Consider the following 24,176-nt stretch of genomic DNA (forward strand, 5'->3'; position numbering starts at 1 on the left):
TTCTTTTTTTTTTTTTTTAACTTATAATGATAGGGCTTATTTTTAAACTTTTTAATCATTTTTATCCTCTCAAGTACTGGGGCAGCAGGGGTGGGGGGAGAACGACAAAATTGGATGCCACATACCAGTATCTAACAGAGACTATTTCCTAGCCCTTATGGTTCATCTTTCCATAATCCAATTCCACAAAAGTTTATTACCCTACAAATGTAATCGTTTACTGAAAATACTATGAAATGTTTTGGGCTCTTAACACTCAGCTTACTCTATCTTGTGCTGACTCCCTTCACTCATCAACCTGGTTTGACACTCCATTATTGAATTTTTTTTTTAAAGATTATTTATTTATTTGACAGAGAGACACACAGCGAGAGAGGGAACACAAGCAGGGGGAGTGGGAGAGGGAGAAGCAGGCTCCCCGCGGAGCAGGGAGCCCGATGTGGGGCTCGATCCCAGGACCCTGGGATCATGACCTGAGCCGAAGGAAGATGCTTAACAATTGAGCCACCCAGGCGCCCCTGAAATAGGTTTTTAACAAATTCTAGATATTTGAAGCACAATAAAAAAGCTTGAATTTGGAGTGGGCACACCATTAATTTCAATCAAGTTCTCTAAACACAGTCAAGGCCTTTCTGTAGGTCAGGCAGGCTCTGGGTACCTCCTTCTACTTTGATGGTAAAGTGGCCTTATAAAAGGCAAGATCTTTAGCACTTGCCTATTAAGCAAAGGCACTTTTTCCGTAGAACCCAATAGGGTATATTTAACTACAAAGAGACAAACCAGTTGCTTAATGCAATGTAAAAACATGTTGTCTCTCTGAAGTCTTACCTGAATGGACGCTTCAATGTCAAAAGTAGCTTTATAATCACCAGTAAAATAGGCATAATAAAGCCTACCCAACAGAGTATTGTAGGTATCAAATAAAATGATACAAGGGAAATAATTTTGTAAAGTATTATAAAGATGTTAGGTGATACTGTGGAACTAAGTTTGTTTCAGCAAGCCCAATAAATCTTCAAATTAACTTTGGATGGTTACCTGATGATTTCAGGTGAAATATATGGAATAGCACCATGGGCTCAAGTTCATCAAATAGGAATTAAAAACATGCCACCTAACAAGAGAGCTTATGGATTTTCTAATACTGCCAAGACTAATAAACATGTTTGGACTAATGGTTTGAATGTGGGGACCCACTTCAGCCAGTGTCTGATGGTGTCAGTCCCTAGGCCAGGAACAGGTTCAGTGAAGGAAGAGTCTACTGGAAGAAACAGACAGTGCTGCGGAAGTCCAAATAAGTACTTTGCGAGTCAGAGCAAGGGAGGCCACTAGGAAGAGACAGAGTCCTAGAACAACATCTATAGCCAGGGACTGGGGAAATGGGAGCAGTTCAGTGAGGATGGAGAGGAGAGAAATGACTGGGGAAAGGAGGGAGATGAGCCAGGTAAGAGTAACATTTAGGACAGAGTCACATCGTGAAGGGCTTTACCTATCAAGCTAAGTAGAAAACAGGAAGCCAATGGCACTCTGAAAACCTGAGAATGATTTGGGCCTTTAGGAAGGTAACTTTGGCAACAATGTGGAGGAGACAGGAGCAGAGAGAGACCTATGGTGGAGTGGCAAGATTTGATGGAAGGTGCACCTGGCTGGCTCAGTCAGCAGAGCATGCAACTCTTGTTCTCAAGGTCATTAGTTCAAGCCCCACACTGTGGGTAGAGGTTACTTAAAAATAAATAAATAAAGTCTTAAAAAAAAAAAAAAGATTTGATAAGGCTCTCAACCAGAAGTTACAAACTCAAATTCCTGGAGGCAACGTGGATAAAATGTGTTATCTTTAGTCTTTAACATCTGGGAGAATGGTTACCTGTAATCTTTGAAGAGTGTAGGCCCTGCCTCAAAGTATTCACACACAAAATCTGAAGCCACTGGGCTGGTTAAACAAAATGTCTAGTTTATGACCTCTAGTAAATTAAGGCAATACAGTGGGAATGAAGAAAAGCCACACATCAATCAAACAGTACTCCAATAATATCATCAAAAGCGCTTAGCAACCACAGATTTAGCATATTTAGGTGACGTGAGGCATAAACAGAATGAAGAGGAAGACCTGGTGGACGTAATTAACAGACTTCAAACCTACAGCAATACAAGTAGGCAACTGATACTGGGTGGGGGAGATAACGTATGCCATTTAAGATGCCTTTTGAACACTCTGGTACGTTTGTAAGTTGGATAAAGTTTATCCAGCTGGAAATAAGGATCTGAAGCTTGGGAGAGACAGCTGGGCTGCTAAACATACTGAGGATAGCTGAATTTATGGGCCTATTTGAGATCCCTGGAGTAAGGGGGGTGGCAGGGGAAGAGTGGAAAGATGCCCAAGGTGAAGTCTTGGAGCCTCTCAACATTTATGGAATAGCCAAAAGAGAATGCAAAGAAATAATAGAAGGACACTCTGTAAACTCAGAAGAGACAAAGTAACCTCAAAGCCAAATGAAGAGGGTCACTGGGGGAAAGAAGAATGGCCCAAAAGTGCCACATGCCAGGCCGAGATTAAGTAAGGTGGAGGCTGAAACCACAACATTGAGTTTGGTAATCTGGAGTTTACTTGTGATCTTCAGGAAACATGAGTAAGGTAATGTGGGCAGAAGCCAAAATAACAAAGCGTTGATAAGAGGATCAGAGTTGAGGGAGTACAGCATAGGTTCTTCCTCACTCTACCCTTACTGAGAATCAACTATGTGCCAAGTAAATGGATATCATTCTAACAAAACAGACACTGATTCTCGACATACCCTATGATCAGAGTAAATACAGTGTTCTCCTGAGTTCTCATCCAGTCTTGGTGAATAGGAAGAGACTTCATGGAAGAAGTGACTTCTGGGCTGAAGCCAGCCGGCTAGGTGGAGCTGGGGCAGGGTGTTGTAGAGATAGTGGGCTTGTGTACAGGCCTGGGGTGAAAGAACACCTGGGCCACTTGAGGGGAGACCGTAAGGAGCAGAAGCAAACTTTGAGAGGGGCGACTGCCTAGCAGTGAGGCTTAAGCGTTAAAAAGTTTGGAAGTGAAGAGCAGGAGGGAGATAGAGCAGTAGTCTGAAGAGAATTAGGGATGAGGTGAGGTTCTTCATAGTACCTCAGAGAAAAATATGTAAACTCACCGGTAAGGCAGTGTTCCCTACAATTCAATATTCCCAATGATTAGATAGACAATAAAATACATTTGCTTCTCTCCTGTCCTTTAATAATGGTTTAATTTGACTAAACTACTTCTCACAAGACACAGAAAGGACAGAAAATACAAGAGCAAAAGATGGATAAAGCTGTAAACCTGACATGTTTGTCTTCTTTAAGGTTTCTATGATAAATGGTCTACTTAGGACTAAAACCACATCCAGATCCCAAATGAAATGAAACTTTTCCTCTTAAGACACCCTCCAAAGAGCTGAGGGACTGACTTTAAGATACCCAAATTTCTAAGGCAATTCTGAAGACAAAGGATTTCCCCAGTTCCTCCTGCAGCTCGGTTTAGCTAATGAAACAGAGAAAACAGTCTGGGGTTACCTGATTTTGCCTGTTTCAAAACATGACCACAGCAGAGAGCAAGCTGCCTCCAGTTCCTGCCGCTGAGGTCCTTGGAGCCATTTCAGATGACCTCATCTCAGGAACCAACAGCAGCAGCTTTCAGGCAAAGTGAATGGTGCCGCCTGGGGACGTATCTTTGGTAAGCAAGATTGCAACAGAGCAGGCAGTTTACCCAGGGCAGTGCTGACTCATGCGAGGCAAAACTCCTATTTCCCAAACAACCCAGCCAGAGCCAACCACAATCAACTGCGACTCAGAAAAGAGGCGCCCCGCTGATTTTTTTAAATCCAGTGCTGATTACTGGGGGCAGGTCCCTCATTGCCCTCCTGCTGGTGGCTCGGCTGCCCCTGGAGCCCTTACCTGGAAGGTTCCAGCGGTCACTTTCTGAAATTTCATTTGAGAACAGCCCGGGGCTCAAGACAGCAAGATTACTGAAGGTAGCAGGTTCACAGCCCTGAGATTTCCCCCGAGAGGCTGATAAAGAAGTCACTTTGCATTTACAAATTAGAACCTCTGGGTCAGAGGAAATGGGGAACTTGCCCCGTCATCGCTAGGCTGGTCAAATCATCAGAGTGAATTTTTGTCAGCTTTAACCAGGCTCCCAGTTCTTTTTCCCCCCACTAGGCCATCCCTGACCTATTTCCTTAGACAATGCAGAATCTCTAATTAACACAGAAGTAACTGAAGGCTTTAATCAGCTGCCACACACAGCTAAAGCCACATTATCCACCATCACACCTACCGGATGCTTAAGGAATCCAGGAGTCTGTGAAAACTGTATTAACACTTGCTTTTAAAAGAAAAATCCCTAAATCTGTGTCGATTCTCATTTATTGGCCAGCTTATTAAAAAATCAATTCTAGAATGACTGGCTCATCAACAGCTATTAATTATTATTGAATTTGCACTGACCAGCTAGAATGGGCTTTGGTGCTACGTAAAGAAAACAAAAGATTAAGCCCTTGCTTTCTGTGTTTTTTTTTTCATTTGACAAGAAAGAGACATTAAAGTTCATATCAGATCCTTCTGTTCCCTGCTCAAAACTTCCCAAGGCGATCAGCTCTTCCTCAGCATGGGCATTCAAGGCCACCACACCTAGCCTTGTCCATCCTTCAAGGTAGGTCCCACGTGGCATAAACTCCAGATGTAGCTGCCAACCCAGCTTGTCACTCAATAAATGTTATTAGGTTAATAAAAATGTATGTGCAGACCGTCAGAATTTGGGTTTAAAAACTATGCTACTTAATTCTATTCCTTTTCAAGGGGCTAGTTTAAAAAAAAAGTTATTTATCCAATTGGCTTAATTCCCCTTAATTACACTATTCCAGTCGGATAGCCACACTGAGCTTTTATAAGGTTTTATAAAATGTTCCCTCTTTTATTCCTCCCTTTCAGTGTTTTCTTTTTCAGAAAATGGCTGTGTTTAAAGTTTTCCTACAGTATGTGTTAATTAGTTCTTTTCAAATGATAAAAGCGTCTTTACAGCAGTTGGCAACCATTATCTCATGGACCACACTTTAAAAAATATTTCTGTAGTTGATGATAAGTCACAAACGTTCTAATATGGAGCAACCCTCAAGACACGTACAAAATGGACAAACAGGAAACCTCTTTTGAAAAAATCACATTACTGTTAGAAGCTTCTGGCGCGTTCTATATATTAGTGAACTTTAAATAAGGATGAGAAAATTCAGACAGTACTGTTCCCAGGAAGTAAATGTGAATTATATAAAGAGCAATATGGCAGCCAGAAGCATCAGAATTTCCTAATTCTGGGGCGCCTGGGTGGCTCAGTCATTAAGCGTCTGCCTTTGGCTCAGGTCATGATCCCAGGGTCCTGGGATCGAGTCCCACGTCGGGCTTCCCGCTCAGTGGGAAGCCTGCTTCTCCCTCTCCCACGCTCCCTGCTTGTGTTCCCTCTCTTGCTGTCTCTCTCTGTTAAAAAATAAATAAAAAAATCTTAAAAAAAAAAAAAGAATTTCCTAATTCTGCTAAAATAAACACCATTTAGCAGGTGAGGAGAACCATCACAGATTATCATTTCCCTGTTTGAATCTTTTTGGTTTTGCAAGAAACACATATTCAAATATCACTTGGTAATCAAATTGGGTTAACTTTAAGTTTTTTACCGTTTTATGAACTAATCTTTTCCCTTTCTCTCCCTTTTCTCTTAACATCTCCCTTTTACCTACTTTCCCCTCCCTAACATCCTAAATGATAATGCACATTTATTCTGTTCAACAAATTAATCCTATTTATGTCCATCTCCTTTCTTATTGAGAAGGGGTTGAACTGATAAATCCAAGTTTCCAGGAACTAGTGGCTGGCTGTCTCACCTTGTTGAGAATTAGGGACATTGCCAAATTCTAACCTTTGGAGTTCTAGGATCTTATAATGTTTAAAAAAAAAAAAACTAAAGTATCTCCTCTTCAAAAAAGACAAATGAGCATCAACCAAACATCTATCATCTAATAAATCACAGAAATTAAACGTGAGAAATGAAGTAAATTTTAGGATACTCGAGAATCCACTGTAGGGGTACTTAATCAACAGGGGTGCTTATTAAAAATGGTTATTTCCCATCCCAGTCCCTCAGACATTCTGGATTAGCACAAATGGAGAGGCCCCAGAATCAGAATTTTCAGTAAGGAACTCCCTCTCCCACGTGATTCTGATGCAGGTGGGCCTTGGATATTTTGAGATGGGTCATACAGCTATGTTCCCTGAGCACTGACTGTTCACAGAATGAAAAGTTTTATTTCAAAGACCACCAAAATGAACAGTAGTCTCACTGAGTAGGTCTTAGACATTAGTCCCCTTACCCACCAGAACCGCCAAGAACATAACAATTGAACTGTATTTATTTTGTCAATCGGACCATTATTTTCTTCAAGACTCCAGAGACAATTATCCTAACTACTCTTTGTCACCCACAGTCATTATACGGAGACATTTTCACACCTGGGATGCAGTACAAGGGGCTTAATGGAATTTTTATGGCTGTGAAAATTAAAGTCCACTTGACTCAACAGAATAGTCAAATAAAACAAAGGATAAAACCTCCTCAAAGGTGCGGATTGAAAGTAGAGGCTTTTGACTTCCTGATGAGGCAGTTTTGCCCAGAAATTCAAACCATGGGATGCTATGTAGCTCATATGTCTTCAAAGTACCCAAATGCCAACTTATCACCACGGCATCAGCCAACGCAGGCTCACTGTAACATTTGGAAGCACAAACCTCCTGTATAAAATGGCCTCTCCTGGGAGACAAACGCTATCGCCATGGTGGGGATCATTCCATCTTGGGGCCAGAAGGACCAGGCAGTCCCTTTAATCTTTAACGAGACACTTTCATGTTCAGATGTAGAAACTGGCACTGCGTGAGGCCCAACCTGCCTCACAGCACTTTGCTGCACAAACCCCCCTCCCCCCGCCGCCCCGGAGCTGTGTGAGGGCACGCGAAGTGAGTCTGTCCCTGCTGGTACAGTTACCAGAATCTGTCCTATAACGTAATTGTGGGCACTTGACTATCCGCTGTGGTGTAATAGTTCAGAAAGGTATCCAGTATCAAGGGTACAGCAACTGCCTCCCTCAAGCACACTGAAATACTAGATCCCTAAATGTCCGGGAATTGAAAAAGTAGCAAGCCTGCAGGAAAAGGAAGAGTCCAAACCTGACGGGACACAGGCTGAGGCCCTAATAACAAGATGGGGGGGGCAGGGGGAGGAAGTCAGCGAATCGACCAAACTGCCATCCTGGGCAGCTCAGTTGGTTAAGTGTCCGCCTTCAGCTGATCCCAGGGCCCTGCTCAGTGGGGAGCCTGCTTCTCCCTCTCCCTCTGCCACTACCCTCTGCTTGTGTTCTCTCCTTCTCTCTTTCAAATAAATAAATAAAATCTTAAAAAAAAAAAAAAATAGAAACCTGGCAACAGAAATCTTGGAACCGCTTGACAGTGTAACTTCCTATACAAAGCTATTTCTTCATTTTTTTCCCCAGCTGCTAATACAGAAGGGCAGGGAAAGGTCCTTGTCATCCAACTCGCATCACCAAAACAACTCCCATAGCTTTATAATGGAGTGATTAGTAAGCTCAGGCCCTATTCCCCAGTAACCAACCACGCTCTCAGAACAAAAATTCTGTCATTCAGCTCAAAAGATTTCCCAAATTCACAATTCTTCTTTACTGCATACCTCTGGATTCTTCTCCTCAAATACATCCACGCACACTCTCTTCTTTCTCTCTGCTCCCTGCCACCCCCTATAGTCACACCCCACCTCCAGTAAGTCAAACTTACCAACTTTTCACGTTAGTTTCCATTAAAAATGCCACAAGGTTAAGTTACCTTCTTGCAGGTTCCCAAGCCTAGGGGGCCTTTGTTCACATGTATTTCATGTGGACGGGTGACTTCTAGCCAAGTAGCTAAGGTTACCTGTTCACCTACAGTTAATCTTCAAACTAGCTTATGTAGGCTATGGAAATAAAAGGATAAGACCGCACAGCTTGAATATCCCATCAAGGTAATCAAAATAATGGAAGAGACAGAGAAGACAGGAGAGATTTCAAAATAAAGACTGAACTGTGCATTTCAGTAGCACTTGAGAAAACACTCCATCTGACTAAGCACTTGATGAGGAGACTAATACCCAAAGGACTGTACATTCTCCAAAGATTACTGTGCTCACAGTTCTTGCTTTCTTCAAGGTTCATAAAATCAGACCTGCATTATTCATAATAAAGCAGATAGGTAGATCCTAACATCCAGAATTTCACTGATTTCCTTACAAATAAAGCTACCACCTTATTTCAACCCAAACCCATGTAACAAGGAATAAAATATATTTTGTTTAGGTCTTTCAAAGGTATCTCTCAACCCTTTTCTTTTTTTTTTTTTTAAGATTTTATTTACTTATTTGACAGAGAGAGAGAGAGACAGAGCAAGTACAAGCAGGGGGCGCAGGAGAGAAGCAGGCTCCCCAGGAGAGAAGCAGGCTCCCCGCCGAGCAGGGAGCCCGATATGGGGCTCTATTCCAGGACCCAGGGACCATGACCTGAGCCGAAGGCAGAGGCCTAACCAACTGAGCCACCCAGGCTCCCCTCAACCCTTCTATAAGAAAACAAAAAAAGGGTTAGAGAAAGGAATGCAGCATGGTCCCAGGCTGAAGCACTTAAAAAAAAAAAAAAAAAATCACAGGGAAAATGCCCATAATCCATTATCCATTGAAAACCAAAAAAGCATTAACAGAAAAGCAGTTGGGGACTACACAAACACACACACAGATATGTACATAGAGTGAAAAAAAAGATACAAAACATATCTTAATGTTAAGAGTCTAGAACCACTGGGGCGCCTGGGCGGCTCAGTCGGTTAAGCCTCCCACTCTTGGTTTCGGCTCTAGTCATGATCTCAGGGTTGTGAGATCAAGCCCCGCCATCAGGCTCTGTGCTCAGTGTGGAGTGTGCTTGAGGATTCTTTCTCTATGCCCCTCCCCCCCCACTTGTGCGTGCACAAGCTTGCTCTCTCTCTCAAATAAATAAAGTCTTAAAAAGAGTCTAGGGCGCCTGGGTGGCTCAGTCGTTGAGTGTCTGCCTTCGGCTCAGGTCATGATCCCGGGGTCCTGGGATCGAGTCCCGCATCGGGCTCCCTGCTCCGCGGGAAACCTGCTTCTCCCTCTCCCACTCCGCCTGCTTGTGTTCCCTCTCTCGCTGTGTCTCTCTCTCTGTCAAATAAATAAATAAAGTCTTAAAAAAAAAAAAAGAGTCTAGAACCATTTAATAGTAGTTACTTCTGATAAGGGTGATGTTTACCTTCTGCTTTATATGTACACTTCTGTGCTATTTTAGTATTTTTAAATGAGCTGTATAAGCTAATTAATATCACCAGAAATAGGATCACTCGACAAAATGAAACAATTTGAACAAGTTGGTAGGGCCAATTCTAAGCCAAATTTTCAGTGTATTTAAAGCTATATTCATTGAGGCACATTTCTAAAGAATTTACCAGAAATTCATAATTCGAGGATAGCACTGTTTGTTCACTTTCACTGGCAGCCCTGTGCTAGGTACTACCGGGTAAAGGGCGCGAGTCTCGTGCTCACCATTCTTGCTTGCCCCACAGTGAGTTTTGATTGGTCTTCCCTCTCTCAAGGAAACCACAGCCAGGGGATAAAAGAGCAACTCAACAGACCACTGAATGCTGTAGAGGCAGAACCACGAAGCATGCTAACAACACACGACTCAAAAATCTTTGCTCTTCATCAGTCAGGTCAGTTTTATCAAGTTATCCGATGAACTTACAAACCAGATTTGCTACCTAGTAGAAAAGCTAAAATAAAAAATGGTGACAATTCCAAATGCTGGCAAGGATGTGGAGAAACTGAATCTTCTACATTGCTGGTGGGACTGTAAGGTGGTACAGCCACTCTGGAAAACTGTGTGGCAGTTTCTTTAAAAAACTAAACATACACTCTCCATCAGACTCAGCAATTGCATTCCTGGGCACTTAATCCAGAGAAATTAAAACCTGTGCCCACAAAACACCTGTACGCAAATGTTCACGATGGCTTTATTTATACTGCCAAAAACTGGAAACCACCAAAATGCCCTTCAACAGGTCAATGGTTGAAGAAACTGCGGCCCATTCACACCACGGAATACCACTTAGCAATAAAAAGGAATGGACTACTGCTACACGCAACTTGGCTGGAGGGCATCGCACTGAATGGAAAATGCTGATCTCAGAAGGTCACATATTATGATGATCCATTTCCATAACATTTCAGAAATGACAATATTAGAGAGAGAGAGAAGAGATCGCTGGTTGCCAAGGATTAGGGATGATGTGGCTCTCATAGTGCAATTACTCATTCCACTGTTCAATCACTATGGGGAACCCAGAAAGGCGAAAAGTTTGTAAAACAAAGCACATTTCTTATTATTTTGCAGTCCCTACTATGCTGGGGGCTGAGGGGGGAAGATTCTTTAAGCATGGATCAGTTGCTCGCCCAACCACCTGACATAACATTTCAGGCATTACCCGCGCCCAATCCCTCCCTGCATTTGCATCTGAGCCTTGAGTAATGAGCCAAAAGGCAGAAGTAACCCCGCGCAGAGTGAAGCCTGCTGTAGTCCCAGCTCAGCATTCAGCTGAACTGTCCTGCTTGAAATCAAAAGCATCAGAACACTGCAGCAATTAGACAAGGAAATTGTGAAAGACGTGGTTACCAGGCAGGGCAGCTCACATCTGACAGGCTTCTGACCACAAGCTTTTCTTACAAAAGTCTTAGGAGCAGTCTCCAAAATTCGAGGGAGAGGTTAGCAGAAAAACTTTCCGGGATGCTTCCTCTGATTCTTCGGGCCAGTCCTCACAGGGCCTCAGAGTAGGGGAAGCAAGACACGGGTCTCAAGCCCGAATAGCAAAGTTTTACTTTCTCTACTGATCAGGGCTTCTTCCTGAAAGAGGTCTGTCATCATTTACGCCACTACCACTTACAACATGAGGCCAGAACATCTATACATCTTATGTAGAAGGCACTTTACTGAGAAGGCCTATCGACAAACAGGAAGACACTCCCCCCACAAGAAAAAAAAAAACTGAAAAATGAACCGCCACCAACAAATTCTCCTCTAAGCCAGGGCTCTAGCTGCTTAGCCAAATGTGCTTTTAAGGGTGGACTGGCTTATACATCAAATATCATTATAATGTTAGAATTAGTAATAAACTCTAAAGCAATCTTTTAGTGCTAACAGAACTAGAACTAGAATACGTAACAAGTATTATTAATATCATTTTTAAACCACATTCCACACAAGGAGGCCCATGTATAAAAAATTTCAAAGCCCACCACTATGTGAAATGGAACCTAGGTCTTCAGACCTGCTCTGAAAAGTTAATCATCATAGGTGAGCCAGTGGGGTGAGGCCACTATAGCCTGGTGATTGAGAGCCTGGCCTTTACAGCCAGAAGGGTTCAAACACTGTGTGGCCTTAGGCCTGTCACTTAACTTCTCTGTGCAGTGTTTTCACATCTCTGGAACACAGATACTAGTATCTACACCTCATAAACTCTGGGGAGGATGAAATAAATTCCTATAGTAAAGTCCCTGCACACAGCCAGTACACGACGACTGTTGGTAATTCTTCTACAGGTAAAATATGGCACAAAGACAAGTATCACACAGCAAAAGAAATGTCAGTCCTACACAAAGCTCTCTCCTACTTTTAAACACAAGTAAGCCTTCCCCTAACTCCCACCAAAGAATGCACAGAATCCCATTCAGAAAAATGTATCATTTTACGCAATGGAATGAGTAAAATACACCCTGCTGAGCATGCCTAATGCTTCCCAAGCTCTCGTGGGCAACATATGATTTCAATAGGAAAGGGGACTGTTTTGTAAAGACAGTTTTATAACATCCTTTACCAAATGAAATGTTCAAAGTGAAAATTCAAGGCTTCACACAGCAGGCACAGACTTTCAAAAACATCTGTACCCTTACTCATGTTCCCCATCCTTCTTTCTTAATCAAGGTTATAACCAAAATCCTCTGAAGGCTGCCACACAGCCCAAGAGCATGCCATCCTCCTGAATGGTCACTGACGGGGGAAGGCAGTATTCTCTTCACAGCCCCAACCCCCACCCCGCCGCAGTCAGAAAGATGGGAGTTTGTTCTAGAGACACTTAAAAAAAGTTTGGACTTGAATCATCTAGACAAGATGCCACACCTTTCTCCACTTTTAGGAGTCCCAACTATTCAGGGGACAACCGCAGACACTTTGGAATCAGAAACATAAATTGTTTCCAAAATTGTTCAATAATGCTTGTCCAAAGGCCCCAGTAGAGCTGGTAGTTTAGACAGCTGTGCTAGGAGCGACACAAGCAGCATTTTCTAACTAGTATTGCTTCAAAACAATTGAAACTTTCTCCAGCGCAAAGTCAAGACACAGGGAGCACTGTTCTTTGCGAACATCCACAACAGTTTCATTTTTGTTTAACCACCAAAATAACAGCTCCAATAATCTATCAAGTTTGACATTTTATCCAACTAAGCAATTAAACCAGGATGCAAAGCATGCAGAGATATTTTCCCCCCTGCTCTGTATCAACATTCATTTTGACATTGCAACAACACAAATGATACTTCTTCCTAGACTACTTATAAAAGGCTTCTAAAAAGCAAACTTTAGTGCCTCAAAAAAAACTGTGCGCCCCCAAATTTTGTCTTCTACCTTTAAGCAGCTTTATTAATGGTGAATAAAGGCCAAGAAGCTGAAAACTCTTTTTTAGTATTTAGTCAAAAGAGGTCAAGATCCCTCCTGATACAGGGCGCCTGGGTGGCTCGGTTGGTTAAGCGACTGCCTTCGGCTCAGGTCATGATCCTGGAGTCCCGGGATCGAGCCCCGCATCAGGCTCCCTGCTCAGCAGGGAGTCTGCTTCTCCCTCTGACCCTCTTCCCTCTCGTGCTTTCTATCTCTCATTCTCTCTCTCAAATAAATAAATAAAATCTTAAAAAAAAAAATCCCTCCTGATACAGACACCAAATGCAAGTTCTACTGACTTAATCTTAAGCATATTAAAGGTAAGCATCCCTCACCTAATCTCCAAGTATAAAAATTATGGTTGTGATCTAGCAAATCACCAGGCGATGGAACTTCTTCCCCCAAGTAGGAATGGGAGCCCTCAGCTGGTTGCTTCATTTACAGGTAGCAGAAAGAAGAAAATGATCTCACTGTCCTCAGAACCACCTAGAACAACGTTGTTCAAAGTGCCTTAAATCCCTCCTCTGCAAAATAAAGGCAGCCCCCGAATTTCTGAGTTTCTCAACATCATCACCACTATCATCGTGGTTGTTGCCATCGGAATCCCCAATTTCAGTCCTTGATTCTGTAGGTATAGGCTAGGAATCAAGAAACTGGATTTTTTACAAGTGCTCAGGAGATTCTGGTGCACGCTAAATTGAGATCTGCAATAGATGATGTTACCAATGTTTTTAGGAATAAAAAAAGGTCATAATTTGTGTGTAATCCCTGATAAATTATCTTAGATGAAGAATATTTTTAAATCAGGATGTTAAAACTTACAGAAAGCATATTTTAATATGCTTTTATAATATTTGTGATATGTAACAACAAATTTCAACTTTTCCCCATTTTTTAAGTTTATTTATTTTTACGATTTTATTTATTTATGTGAGAGAGTGAGAGAGAGCATGAGAGGGGAGAGGGTCAGTGGGAGAAGCAGACTTCCCGCTGAGTAGGGAGCCTGATGTGGGCCTCGATCCCAGGACTCCAGGATCATGACCTGAGCCTGAAGGCAGTTGCTTAACCAACTGAGCCACCCAGGCGCCCTATTATTTAGAGAGTGAGTGCGCGCCAATAAAGGGAGGGGCAGGAGGAGAGCAAGAATCTCAGACTCCCTGCTCAGCGCAGAGTCCGACAGGGGTCTCATGACCCTGAGATCATTACCTGAGCCAAAATCAAGAGTGGGTCGCTTAGTCAGCTAAGCGACCCAGTGGCCCCTATTTCTTCTTTTTTTAGTAATCTCTATACCCAAGGTATAGAGATTGAACTCACGATCCCGAGATCAAGAGATCAAGCCAGTCAGGTGCCCCAAATTTTCCCCATTTTTAAAAAAATGACGTTTGGTGGGGGCACCTGGTTGGCTCAGTCAGTGGCGTGCACAGCTCTTGATCTCAGGGTTGTGAGTTCGAGCCCCAAGTTGGGCAAAGAGATTAAAAAGAATATTTAAAAAAAGATGTTTGGTTGGGAAGACCAAATGTAAATTAAAATACATGTAAATATTTATGTTCTATGGCATCAAAAACTGCTTTCTTGACATGATATTCAGAACTCTTGAGTTTTGTACCAATCCCTTCCAAATAAAACCAGTGGTTTATTTTTATGTTTGGAGAAAGATCTCAGGCTGCTGTTTGTAAACTTTTCCACAAGTAACAGCGCAGGTGTGGACAGCCTGCATCTCAAATAAAAACCAACTGAGATGTAATTGCAAATGTATTTTCCTTTTTAGTATTAGTTTTGGTAGTACAAGAGACATGTTCATGTGCTGTATGAAAAATTTTATTAAATAAATAAAATTTAGGAATCTGATGAAGATCATCTGGAAGTGAAGCAGCAGAATTACTATCATTTTTATGTCCCCCAGTAACTAGTTGGCTCACTGTCCCTATTCATCAAGCTGCCGGTCTGCAACTATGTCAACAATCCAGTCCTGAACTAGACCAGTAGGCATGGGGGTGGATGATTCAGAGTCACGGGGAGTGCTGGGTCCAACTACATGGTGAGGGTCATAAGCAAGGTGGAGTGGCCTCTGTCCAACTCTCTCGGAATATTCTGGCACCTCTCTCCCCACCTGTTCCATAGCAAACACTAGTGAAGGTAAACTTCAACTCTAACTCGGAATGACTAAGCAAACTCTTCCACCAGTAAATAAAATGACCAAGAATGGTACCTGAATCTAGTAGTGCCCAAAAGGACGAAACAAAGGTAGACAGATGTGAGAGAAACTGACAGACTAGGAATTTTCCACTGTGGACTGGGCAAGTCCTAGCACCTGCATTATTCCTCCCCACCTCCTGCCCACTGTACAAAATGTTAGCCCCTGACTCGCCCTCTTCGCACCTCTGTAAAATCCAAAAATGCCCACACAACGGCTGCTAATTTGCAAAAACAATTCCTCCCTCTTCCTAAAACCGTCCTTAACTGCAGATTGCTCCGACCAGCTGAACTTCAGCTGACCCAATCCTGCTAAAACAAGCCCTAGAAAACACTCTGCTCTTTCTCCAAACTAGAATGCTCCTTTTGTCCAGCATTTTCGAATAAAGGCTTATGCTCTGGTGATCTTCTTCCACACCATGTAAAATAATAATTTAGCATGGTCAAGAGGAAGTATAATTAATTCGTTGTGGCCCCACTGACTCAAGACCTAGGGAAAGGTTGGAAGCAGAAAGAGGATGAGGGCTGCTTGTTTCTCCAGCAGATGTCTTAACCATCATTAAAGTTAAAAAAAAAAAAAAAAGATGAGATTCACAGAAAATCCTGGAGGGACAACACACTTTTCTATGTATTTTAGGATCAAACATATTGATTCCTGTGCCACAAATCTGTATGCATGTAATCTAGACTGAGACTGGAAAGATTTTCCTGAAGCAAATGAAGAGTAAAACATGAAGAGGAGGAGGTGGGAGAGGATGACGCTACATTTACTTAAGAAAAGCAGAAAAGCCTTTTTTTTTTTTTTGCAAATCTCTTAACATAATCCAGCAGTTGCAAATAAACAATGGTGCTGATTACTAACCAATTACATTTAACCACTCAGAGGCCAGCAGAGCCTCCAGTTGGCCTACCTTCCTGTATGTAAGTTTCAGGATGATTAGGCAGCATTTTTTTTTAAAGATTTTATTTATTTATTTGAGAGAGAGAGAATGAGAGAGAGAGAGCACATGAGAGGGGGGAGGGTCAGAGGGCGAAGCAGACTCCCTGCCGAGCAGGGAGCCCGATACGGGACTCGATCCAGGGACTCCAGGATCATGACCTGAGCCCAAGGCAGTCGCTTAACCAACTGACCACCCAGGCGCCCCAGGCAGCATTTCTTTAAGAGGATCAAGGCAGTTAAAACGTCTTCAGAGTCAGACCGGCTCCTGGTGGTTCAAATGGGGGGTGTGCTTCCCCTATTTTTAGAACCGGCCTGGTGGAAACAAACGGATGTCCGAGGGAGCCCTGACCACCCCACAACCCAGAAACAATGAAATCCTTTCTTGATATGCAATTCCAGAAGAGGGCTGAGCACGTTAAACTGGGAGATAGAAGCCTGACCTGCAGCACCAGAGAGGGCCAGCTTTAAAAAGTCAAGTAATGCTCAACAAAATTTTTTAGGAGTTCAAAAGCAGCACGAGGGGTGGCTGCTGAGGGAGCAAGACGGTTTTGCTTATCTTTTCATAGGCGAGGACAATGGAGAAATTACCAGACCAAGGTCACTTTCCATAAAAAAAAGTTGGAAGCCTTAACAAGAGATAAAAACCTGCGTAAGTCATGACTCCATGAAATCCGCGGCCTGGTGAGAATCTCTCCAAGAATCCCGTAGGAAATGAAGTGCGGATTAGAGTAATTAAATGTAAAGTCTCCTTGAGAGCAACTTCTTGTTCCTGAAGACTAGAGCCATTTCTGTGAAACGTATCACAGAGAAACTGTGAAGAGGATTTGCTAGGCATCACAGCTTTTCCACACTCAACATCAGGTCTGAAAACGCTATGATCTAAAAAGAACAGGGCAGTGATTTGGGGAGGGAATTACATAATACACCTTATCAGAGAAAAGCACTCCATTCTCCAGTCTTTGCAAAAGGTCACGTGCTCATGTAAGTGTAATATACTTAGGGGTTTCAAAAATTACACACATTGCCTCAAAAGAGATGGAGGGAAAAAAATATAATCACGGGGTAAAGGCCAAACATTCTCTCCTCTGAATGCTTAAATAGCCAATTATGTGTCTTAATACATTAATTCTATGGAGAGAAAGAAGACTATTACAGGAAAGTTGAATAAGACATCTTAAAAAATGTACCCTGGGGCCTAAGTCCATTCAACCGACAGTAAAATCACCCCCTCAAAAAAGCAGTTTTATGCAACATCTAGTATTTTAATTTCCCAGCTGCCAAGAGAAATATATAAGGAGCAGAAATTAAACTAATTATGTCAGCAGCACAGTGAACAAAACTTTAATTGTATTACACACTAGTTAGACATTTGCTGAACAATATGAAGGCCCTTAAGGGTAGAAACTTCTTTAGAATATAAATGATCCCCAATCAAATGACAAAAATTAGTCTGTTTGGGCAATAAACAGATTCATGGTTTAGATATAAAATTTCAACCATCATAATCCAATATAAAAAATAAATATCTAGTATAAGAAACAAATCTCTAAAATGGCTTTAAATCACTCTCTGATTTACATATGCGGTATCATTAATAGGTCCTTTAAGCCAGCATTGTACTAATCAGCTTTTTAAACATCCTGCCCACAAAAGGGCCTATTCATTTAGCTGAGAGACAGGTGTTAGCAACCAGCAACCTCTTTTAGCCTGGAGTTTCAGGGGCTTGGCTTGCGATTATTGTGGCATGATTGGCAAGTCGAAAGGAAGGGCCCTTTGAAAGACGGGAAGGGAGGAGAGAGGGAAAGAGAAACAAAAGAGACCAAAAGGGAGAAAGGAAGATGAGGAAAGAGATGGATGTCAGCTGCTACTTCACGGGGCCACCCTAATGGCCAGCCTCCTGGCCTGATGGGAGTGCCTGGGCTACCACCCAGATGGATAGATGCACATGGCTGAACTCAGAGATTATTAATTCATTCCTGCGGACAGTAACTCTGGATATATGGCTACACTCCACTCATTCTAAAAACATTTTTGAGTCCCTAGGACTCTCTCACCCCCTATCATCCAGTTCCTAACTTCAGTCCTCACTCTTTGATAGACTATGAAGGAGCTGATAGAGTAGATACTCCTGGAAAGAGTTACAGAGAAAGCCAGATTTTGAAAGACATCTTGAGCCTTCGGAATAAAAATCCTAGCAGAAAGTAGGAGAAGTGAACATTCATGGAGTTGCCTGCAATGTACAAAGAATATATTTTCTCTCTTTTAATCCACCTAACAATTCCACCAGGTATGATTTTCATCTTGGGGATGAAGAAAATGAAGCTGACAGAGATTAAGGAAGGGGTCTGAGGTAGCATAGCCAGGAGGCGGGAGAGCTGGGATTCAACTCAGTTTGTCGATTTCCTAAACTGTTAGGCTTTTCCCAAGTTTAATTCCCTGACATATCGAGTGCCCGATTCTGTTTTAACTCGGATGGTTCTGTACTTTCAGCACTTTTTCTTCCTTCCGTGAACTCAGCAAAGGACCTGTGACTAAGTTGTATCGACTATTAAGCCTCCATTAGTTTCCATAAGTGCTTCAGCTATGAAGAAGTGAAACATCTGGCAAGTTGGCTTTATTTTTAAGTCCTACACGCGGAGAATTCCCAGGCACCCCTCCTACCCAACACTGATCATAACTAGATTCAACTACCGAGTCCAACCTCCAGTTGTTTCCACATTACCATTCATTTGTCCACTCAGGAAATAAAGGAAGCTACTTTCACCAACCCTCCCTCGTGACTCCTGATAGATAATACAGCAGAGGGGGGCCTCTCTGTAAAGTAATTTACATAAAAGTTGTAAAAGCTCTTTGTTATCTTGTCATGACTAGGAAATGGGCTATTCTAGCAAATCAAACATCCTGGATAACATAATGATGCTTTTAAAGGGACAACCATTTAAGAATTTCAAAGCAATGCAGCAGTGGCTCCCAAACCTGGTTGTATATCAGAATCACTTGGGGAGCTTTTTGGAAATAGAGGCCAGAGTGGTTTTTAAAATGTAAATTCTTGGTCATCACTTTTCTACTCAATCAAATCTCCAGGAGGTGGGGCTGGGAAATCTGTACTTTTAAAGAACCCCTTAGTGACTCAGCTGCGAACTGCAGCTTCCAAGGAACGCCTGGCTTTTGGGAACTCCTTGCAATAAAACACACTAAAAAGGCCAAAAGCTGCACTGAATACAATGTGACCATCTTTTGCTGATTGAGGAAGACTTCAGGATCTCCCAACAGCTCTGGTGCATCATTCACTACTGGTCACCAATCACTGTATTGGCACAACCAGAAAAGAAAGGTTAAGATTTCGAATTGGTGCAAAGCTGGAAAAACCAGCTTCGGTTTTACTATCAGATTCAAAAAGCTGCTTTTCCCCCAGAGGAAACATAAGATTTTATGCTTGCTTTGTAAAAGGAAAATGTTTAAAATCATGCGGGAGGATTCTCTCAACCAACTGTTTAGCTACAATTCAGAATGTTAACAGGCCCAAATGCATCAAAAATGTGGAACACTCAACCTGCAGAAGAGAAAGCAAAGGAACTTCATGACCATCTTAATTAAGAGAAAGGAAGATAATAGGTTTAAACTAAGAATGGCATTACAGGATTAAATAAAACCACTGTCCTGACCATGGCAACCGATAAATCCCAGAAACTGGGAGAGCTGAGGCCTATGATTCCTTCCCATCCGGGATGGCTTTCATGTCCTATTAAAAGTCCTACTTAAAACTCTGTTAATAATATAAAGTCACAATACAAGAAAATGACCAAACCATTTCCCTATTGAAGGAATGGGAGTTCACGTGTTTGTATATAAAAAGATTGTCCTTGTGTGTCAACTATACTTCAATTAAAAAAAAAAGACCAAAAAAAAGGTAATAAAAAGATCGTCCTTTTAATTGCCAAAATCTTTCTTACCTAAACACAAGTAACCACTACCAATAACCAGTAACCAAGCAAAAATAATAACCAGTAATCATTACCAAACAATAACAACGATGAAGCAGCTAGTCCCTTGAGACTTCACCAACAGCAATTTAAACTATGTATTCTCATTAAACTCTAAGTTATGACTTAGTTCTGTATTGCAGGGGTGATGAGATTCCAAGGTGCAGAGGCTAAAACTTTCTTCCCAAAACATAAACACTATGGCCAGTACAAGTCTGATATAAAAGTCTCTAATCTACCATTAAAACAATAGCACTATTAATGGTTCTATTATAAGAATAAAAAATCAAGGTGGAATCATCCCCCTAACACGCCTTAGGTTTCTGTAGGTGTTTCCAGGAAGTCCTAGGCACAATACTCTTACGGATGGGTGTGGCTATATTAAACATCACAGTGAACATGTAATGAGGGAAGAAATTGTGCCTTTTTTATATATTGTTGCTGTTTTATCTTTTTAAATGCTGGTAATTGAAAATGCTTTTTCTTTTTTTTTTTAAAGATTTTATTTATTTATTCGAGAGAGAGAGAATGAGAAATAGCACGAGAGGGAAGAGGGTCAGAGGGAGAGGCAGACTCCCCGCTGAGCAGGGAGCCCGACATGGGACTCGATCCCAGGACTCCAGGATCATGACCTGAGCCGAAGGCAGTCGCTTAACCGACTGAGCCACCCAGGCGCCCGAAAATGCTTTTTCAAAAAAAGAAAATGTTTTTCCACTATCTTAAGAGGCCTTAAAGAGGCATTCCTATTAGACGGTGCTAAGCAGTTATGTCAACCAGCTTGGCCATGAGAAAGATTAAAAATAAATTAATTTCTAATCAGAGAACAGCTCTTTTTCTGTGCATATTATTTTAGGAGTTGGTTAAATTAAGTCAATTTGGAGGATTTAAAGCCCTTGATCCCAATGTAAACAGAGTAACAGCTGTCTACCTGACCAATTTGTAAGTTTTAAGTGGGCTGATCTTTGTAACTAGATATAGACATTAAGTGTGTGTGTGTCCTAGATTACATGGAAACTTTCTTCAAGCACAATCAAGTTATTATATAGCCCTGCCACATCAATCTGCAATTGTTATACACAATTTCCAAACTTAAAAAAATGACACCTCTAAATAAACTGTAGTTTATGAGTTGTACTCTTAAGTCCAGAATTATTAGGAAATATGCCACAACGTTTTAGAAATAACTGCCATCACCTATGTCCTTGAATGTGAAAGAATACAATCAGGAAAAAAGGATAAAGAAGTTGCCAAACCTAAAATCCCCTGAACAGAAAGGAAGCAACACTGCACCTCCCAACCCTGGAATTCTGTGTAAGAACTCAGCAAAGCACCGTGTCCCCTTGCCTACTCCCATTCCTAGAAAAATGGCTCAATAAAAATGGACAGCTTGGCCACATTTCAGTAACTTGAACCGTCACTGGGAAAATCACAAGGCTCCCCAGACAGCTGTAGCCACAGGAGTGACGGGAAGTCTTCCCTGTCCTTCAAACCACCTGTAAAAGGGATGAATAAGGAACTTACTGCTTTCTTAGAAGGCCACATGCACCTGTGGATTCATTAGGTCACTGTGGCCTTTAGTCAAGGTGCAAAGTGACGGTTGGGGGTAAAGCCTTATTTCCAAGCTAACAATAATTCTTCCCTGAGGTAGACTGGGAGGAGCTTGATAAAATCTTCCTTGATTACACAAGCAGTTTTCTCCCATTAGAACAAATACAGACCAACAAAAAGGAGAAAATATGCTCTTGTTATCTTCTGCCAACTCGAAATCAAGCTCTGAGCAGACAGATGCCTGCCATGCTGACTCCCCTGGTCTAGCCAAATACTTCCCTATGCCTGGTCAAACGTCTCAGGGGCAGCCCGCTGCGAGGGGCCCCACTTCCCTTCTCCGTCTTGGCCATTGGCGACCTCACACATCACCTCAAATAAGCGGAGGGCAAATCCCTAGAGGGAAGAGTGGGCGGAGGGGTGGGGGGGGCCACATTCCCAAACTTCTCCACCAAGCCTCGGAACTCCAGCCCCCTCCTTCCAAGAAGCCTCAAGGGCTCCTCCACAAGGAAGCAGGGACAAGCTAGTTCCTTTATAGGGGGCACCAGGCCGCCGCGTACCTGACTCAGTTTCCTCTGCCGTAAAGAGGCATCTTTCCCCCACAAGCCAACTGAACCTGCAGGTCTGTAAGGCTTTCGAGATATTTGAAGATACCCGTCTCGGGTCACTGCCCCCACAGGTGAAATGCTTTCTTTGAAGGGACTTTTAATGGGACAGGTGCGAGCTACCCCGGATGCCGAGACTCCCAGCGAGCCTGGGAGAGTCCCAGGCCGCCCCCCGCACAGAGGAGGCGCCTCCAGACCACAACCCGGCGGGACTCGAGGTCGAGCCGCACTCCCACCCCAACCTCCCCCAGGACCCCACCCAGGCCGGGCACCTCGCGTATCCCAGCGCCGCCGCCGCCGCCGCCGCCTCCTCACCTGCCGCGCCCGCCCGCCCGGCGGTCCGCACCTGGGAGGGGAGGGGCCGGATCCGGGCCGCGGGCGCCTCAGGCAGGGGGGCTCCGGGCTCCGCCGTGGCGGCGTCTCCGGGGCTGAGGGGCACCGGGGGGCGGTCGCGACATCCTCACGGGCGGCCCCAGGAAGTTGGCCCCCCCACCCATCGCCAGCCGCACTGCCCGGCCGCTCCCGCCCCTCGCGCGGCTCCGCCCCCGGCGCGGCCCCGCCCCTCTCAGGAGCGCGCCTCTGCTCCCGCGGTGCCCCAGCCACCATAGAGAGGGGCGAGGCGCGCGGCGGGCTAGAGTGTGGTCTCCGCGCGCGCCCCCTGGCGGAGCTGAGGCTGCCGGAGGCGGGGCCGGCCGAGACTGAACCTGAGCCCCGCAGCCCGCCGCGGAGGAGTTGGTTCCCTGGTGTCAGGGCATCTGCTGCCCCTCGTTGCCTTGGTCACCGGACTTTGCACGGGGAGCTGGAGTCCAGGTACGAGGCTCAGCTAGGTGGTGGTCCAGCTTGGTGACCTTGAGCGAGTCCCTTAACATCCCTGAACTCGTTTCGTTGTAAGAGTTTGCGGGTGGCCTCACTTTAATATTTCATTGTTCCTCCCCACAATGCTATAAGCAGGTGAGGGTTCCCCAGATTTTAATGGAGGGAACCCAGGCCCATCAGGGTCCACTAGCTTATTCAAGGTCCCGTAGCTGGAAGCCAGATGTGTAAGACATCAAAACCCATGCTTGTCCCACTCACTCGCCGGCACCTCCCTCATCTAGCATTAGTTAGTTCTACCTTAGGAGGATGAGGAAACTGCTCCGAGAAGGCCTTGGTTGAAGGAAAAGGACTGTGCTCAGGAGCCCATCCCGGACATTCATGAGCCATGTACTTTTTAGCAGGTACTTAACGCCTCTGAACTCCAGCTTCCTCATCCCTGAAACAATTGGTATGGTTGTTAGGAGGTAGGGTGGCATGAGGATTAAATGAGCTAATGCATTTAGAAGTGCTTAGTAAACTGTAAAGCACCAGGGTTGCATGGGGGATCATTAGCCAGTGTGGACGAAGAAAATACCTAGTCATGAAAATAATATACATTCTAATCATTATTCTGACCATGTCTAGTGACAATTTTCTTCTGCTTTTAGGTTCCTATCGAAACCTCCCACAGTTGTTCTGAGCAATTTACATTTTAAAATAAGGACTATCATGAGAAAAAATGACGTAAAAATACTATCATTTATACATGTGGACTGTCACTCCACAAGTATTTCTAATCTTCACAACCCAGCAAACTGAGTACTATTCCCATGTTATTAACGAAGATCTGAAGGTTAAGTAATTTACCCAAAGCCACACTGTTTGAAAAAGGCCAAGCTGAAATTTGAAACCAGGTCTTTCCACCCCCAGTAACTCATGGAAATACTGGCCTTCTAGAGGCCTCCCGCCCCTCATCTTTTTCCTACCTGGCTACTTTGGTAACTTTCCTTGATGGAATTCTGTCTTCTCTGCTTCTCTCCAGGGCTTTATTCCCCCCATGAAGGCATTTACTGTCTCCTGTTTTCCCCCATCTGGTTCCTTTCCTCTTGAGATGTCAGGACATTGTTCATCCTCTCATTTCTGAAATGGATTTGTGACCTGTGATTAAGGCACAGCATTCTCCACCTGATCTCTCCTTCTCTTTGTGTTAATTATAGTATAGAAAGTTAATAGGTCCAGAACAAGGATGGGGTGAGACCAGAGATGTTTTTGTAAGCTCAGT

The 24,176-nt window shown here is 43.4% G+C and overlaps 1 protein-coding gene across 9 annotated transcripts in view; it reads right to left on the reverse strand.

The window, feature by feature from the left end:
• RFFL (ring finger and FYVE like domain containing E3 ubiquitin protein ligase) overlaps window positions 1-22,582 on the reverse strand; it is a 61,730-nt gene extending 39,148 nt beyond the window's left edge. The window contains exon 1 of one of the 9 annotated variants that reach the window (XM_025851256.2): window positions 22,446-22,582. The gene's annotated coding sequence lies outside the window, so the exon portion shown is untranslated. Of the gene's footprint in view, window positions 1-3,558; window positions 3,711-3,939; window positions 4,061-10,799; window positions 11,036-22,371 lie in introns of those variants that run through there. The other 8 variants (XM_025851251.2, XM_073879452.1, XM_073879446.1 and 5 more) reach the window with 8 other exon arrangements.
• Window positions 22,583-24,176: the final 1,594 nt, after the last annotated feature.

This window comes from Callorhinus ursinus, unplaced genomic scaffold (assembly GCF_003265705.2).
Source record: "Callorhinus ursinus isolate GAN/ISIS: 27379988/994484 unplaced genomic scaffold, GSC_fseal_2.0 scaffold34, whole genome shotgun sequence".
Taxonomy (NCBI): domain Eukaryota; kingdom Metazoa; phylum Chordata; class Mammalia; order Carnivora; family Otariidae; genus Callorhinus; species Callorhinus ursinus.